Source organism: Peromyscus leucopus, chromosome 10 (genome assembly GCF_004664715.2).
Source record: "Peromyscus leucopus breed LL Stock chromosome 10, UCI_PerLeu_2.1, whole genome shotgun sequence".
Taxonomy (NCBI): domain Eukaryota; kingdom Metazoa; phylum Chordata; class Mammalia; order Rodentia; family Cricetidae; genus Peromyscus; species Peromyscus leucopus.
The window spans coordinates 73,968,953-73,973,246 of NC_051071.1; the positions used below are offsets into that span (position 1 = coordinate 73,968,953).

Sequence of the window (4,294 nt, forward strand, 5' to 3'; positions counted from 1 at the left end):
GAGACAGCCTATGAGTGCAATGGATCAGGTAAAGCTTCATTTGTGCGCACATCTGTGTGTATGTGTGCACATATGCACACACTCATGTATGTTCGTATGGCATTTGTGTCTGCATGTATAATGTTGTCATAAATACTCTCTTATATATACTATTTTCATCAATAAGTAGCACTGTTCCGGTCTTTCTTAGATGATGGCTACTTATGGGCTCTCCAGGGATAGTTCTGACCTTGCTATAGAATCTCAGATCTAAGTTGTCAAATAAAAATGAGAGACTAATTCTTTAGACATCACTGAATGAAAATTGTTTCAGTCCAACCTTTAAATCAAAAAAATCCTGACTTGATACCCTGTTGTCCAAATGCAGTTCTGCAATGGAATCAATTTAGGTTCTCAATCTGAATATATATTATGTCTCACTTTGGGGAAATTACTATGTCTGTCAATTTTTCATTTCCCCCAATTCCTGCTTCTAGCATATATATATATATATATATATGTATATATATATATATATATATATATATACATATATATATATATATATATACATATCTTCATGTTTTAAAAGAAGTCATGTTCAAGTTGGAGACTGTAGCCACTGATGGATGGTTCCACTTGTACATCTTACATAGAATATTCTAATACTAAAAAGAATGTTTAGAAAAGTGAGGAAATTTTCTTTCTATGAAAATGATTATGGTTAGATTGTTTCCCAAGATTTTAAATATTCAAGCAATCAGTTGCTTAATGATTTGACAGTGTGCTTTAAGTTGATTGCATTCTTGAATACTCCAATCATTTTCACTGCTCAAAGTAAAGGCAAATTAAGGGCAATGAATATATTGGTTTCACCTTTCATATAATTCTTTTAAAAGACAGTGTGAAAATTGTACATATAGATTTTCTTCTCTACAAGTTTGTTACAATAATTTGGTGTCTATTGGTCCCCAGCTATATGTAACTTAAAAAGACTGTTTTTTTTTCTCTGTCTCCACCAAGGAACTGGCCCAGCTCTTTGTTCAGGTCAGTTAGTTTTATTATTTAATTTTATTTTATATATATGTATTACTAAGAAAAATAGAAAATTTCATATATAGTATTTGTTTTATTATTTATGTAAATGTTCACAGGAAAATTTGACATTTTTAATTTTATTCCTGATCCCATAAAATACAAATTCCACTTATATAGAGAGTTTTGTGTGCATTAGCATAGAAATTCCTAAATTTCTAACAGAAATTTTATGATAGATCAATAGAGGAAGCTGTTCTAATATTTTGGAAAGGAACACACTCTTTTGTACCCCAAACTAGTTTCTTGGGAGATTCTGAGCTAACATTTAGAAAATTATTTTCTACATATAAGACATTCAGGGATCAGCTATATTGACCCTGGATAAATGACCCTTCTTTGGACATCAGAGTCTTTAAAAAAGTTAAGAAAGTTAAAAAGGTTTAAATTAGCAAAACAATTTTTTGTAGTTAAAATATCAACGAGGTCTGAATAAGAACTAATGAGATTCATGGTTTTTTCTTTATTTTTTTATTTTACATACCAACCACAGTTCCCTCTCCAACCCCTTGTCCCTCTTCTCCCCATATCACCCCCATCTCAACCCCCTTCCCCTCAGAGGGTATAAAGCCTCCCTTGGGGAGTCAACGAAGTCTGGCATATCAGGTTGAGGCAGGACCAAGCCCCTCCCCACTGCATCAAGGCTGATCAAGGTATTCCACCAGAGGGAATGAGTTTCAGAAAGCCAGTTTATACACGCTAGATAAGTCCTGGTCTCACTGCCAGGGCCCCACAGATTCATGTTCTTATTTTCTTCTGGGCTCCGGTAACTGAATTCTGTATGGACAACGTTGGTCCTTGGGATTCAGTTTTGAACAGTGACTTTAAGAAGTGAGAATGCTATCTAGCTCTTCATGGACTCAAACAGCAATCGCTCACACACATTTTGTTGTTGTTGTTGTTGTTTGTCTTTCCCTATAGGCCTTCCCACAGTATGATGTCTATCCCCTTTGGGCTTATTTTCCACAAGACATGCAGCACCTTTCTTCCGAAGCTGTACTTAACACCCTCAAGGCCATTGTCCCCAAGAATGCCGAAGAAACCAAAGTATGGTGGTAAGTTTATGAAAATTACTGAATTCTGATGCTCTACCAAAGGAAGTAAGGAAGCTTAAAGAGCATCTGCAAGAAAATATTTAAAATAAAAATGACCAGTCAGATAACTTTCTGGTATCTAAGACTTAAAAATCACTCCTCAGAAGCATGCAGAGCAGAATTCTCCATTCACTAAGTGCAACCCTTTGTATTGATGGAAGCAGAAAAACTGCCAGCACACAGTAAACATTATCCTTCTTCAGTTTTCACTAATCTCTAAGCACTTTCCATCTGTGTATACATATGATCAATATGGAAATGCTACATATGAATTAAGAGCACCTATGTAAACACGCATTCACCCTGAATTCAACTCCTGGCCATTTTCTCATTTGAAACACTATGGTAACACTTTTTTCTGCTTATCCTTAAGGTAATTGATTTCGGTAATCTTTGTCAAGCGTAGTATTATCAAAACATGCACTTTAATAAGTGACTGTCGTCATCGCCTCATTAAAATTTTACTACTGAATAAATTCAGCCACTGATGCGAGTGATTTTTGTTCTTTCAGAGACTTTAAGTCAACTCTCAGGAACTCCACAATTATAGCACTTGGTGAGTTTATAGGCTATATGTCTAGTGTTCAGTCCTACTTTCATTTGAAATTTCAGTTTTCATAATTATATATTTAAAAAGCATAAGTATTAAAATGTATTTAATAGCAAATAATGTTTCACTAGTAAAAGTTATAATAATGGAAAAGCCTATGCGTGTCTGTATGAATGTTACCCCTTCTTCATGGAATAGTGCCTCTGACACATGTAAAGCCAAACAGTAAGGTTCTATGCTTTTTGATACTAAAGTAGGAATTGATAGCAAATCACACAGTAAAACTAAACGTGTGTTTTAGTCATCTCAGCTACACTAAGTGCGTGTGAGTGTTTGTGTTTGTTTGTGGTATAAGATGTTCCTTATTTCCCCTGCCAAAAATATCACATTAATGAAAATGATAAACTTACGTGACAGCATTTTCTTGTGTTTGCCTGGTGGCATTTGTAATAATAACACAAAAAGTTACAGCTTAGTAAAAAATTATCTTTACATAAAAAAACAGGAGTAAGGTTTATCAGTAGTAGACAAATAAAATGACCCTATGAGTTAAAAAGAAAATGACTAGCAAAGTATATAAAATCATAACAATTCTTCCCTCAAAATCCAATACTATAGCTAACCATGCCTTTCCACCTCTACTTACAGATGTGACCGGAAACTCTATCCTCTTCACTTCTCCTCTCCATCTATCATATGGAACCATCATCTTACCCAAAGGCTTACCTGCTATTCTAGAATAGGAAAACGCTGTAGAGAAGGCACTCATTCACCTTGAGTTGTCTACTGCATATTAGATAGCACAGCACCCGTCCTTAAGCTAAGCTTTCCTAGACAGATTCTGTTTAAATTCTGGTTGCATCATGCCAGTAGGGAAAACATCAGAGCAGAGAGAATCAATGTCTTTAACTAAGTTTCTATAATGGAAATTTTGTTTTAAAAGTCATTTAATCGATTCTTCTGTAAATGCTATCATTTGGAGTAATTGTGTGCAGTAACTGAGATTTTCTTTCTCCTCTTTTCAATAAATTACTTTTTAAGGCACAAATCATGTTTTTGTCATTACTGGATATTTACATAACATTGTGGAGTGTTTGTGTGTGTGAAATTGTGTTTGAGCTAACTTTATGGCATTTTAACAATTTTTTTTAGATATCTTTACTTCTATCGGGTACAGAAAGTCATAAAGGATACTTGTAAGCTATATACAGCATCTTTAAAGTTGATTTTATCACAGACTATCTACCACCTGAGTATACAGAATTATGCATCATTATGTGAGTGGTGGGACACTGGGAGTTTGAACCTGGTTATGCTTTACTTCTACCCTCTAAATACATTTGAGGCAGCATCACAATCATATGTTAAAAATTAACCCTACAAGAGCAAACATATCAATTAAATCCAAAGTTATTAACAGAACAGATGACTGTATTTTCTGCAGTCTAAACTGTAGTGCCAAAGTAGGTTAAATCTGTCTGTGAGACTGTTGAGTGAAGTGAGACATTTTATTTTTAGAATAAAACAAATTGCTTCTTTCCTTACTTTTTAAATCAGTTTGAAGAAGATAGACAAG

The 4,294-nt window shown here is 34.2% G+C and overlaps 1 long non-coding RNA gene across 1 annotated transcript; it reads left to right on the forward strand.

Annotated features, from left to right (window-relative positions):
- On the forward strand, positions 1–3,766 carry LOC119088691. Its single transcript, XR_005092386.1, has 5 exons — positions 1–28; positions 1,003–1,026; positions 1,996–2,129; positions 2,681–2,724; positions 3,367–3,766. It is a non-coding gene; the product is annotated as an uncharacterized LOC119088691 (long non-coding RNA).
- The last annotated feature ends 528 nt before the right edge of the window (positions 3,767–4,294 follow it).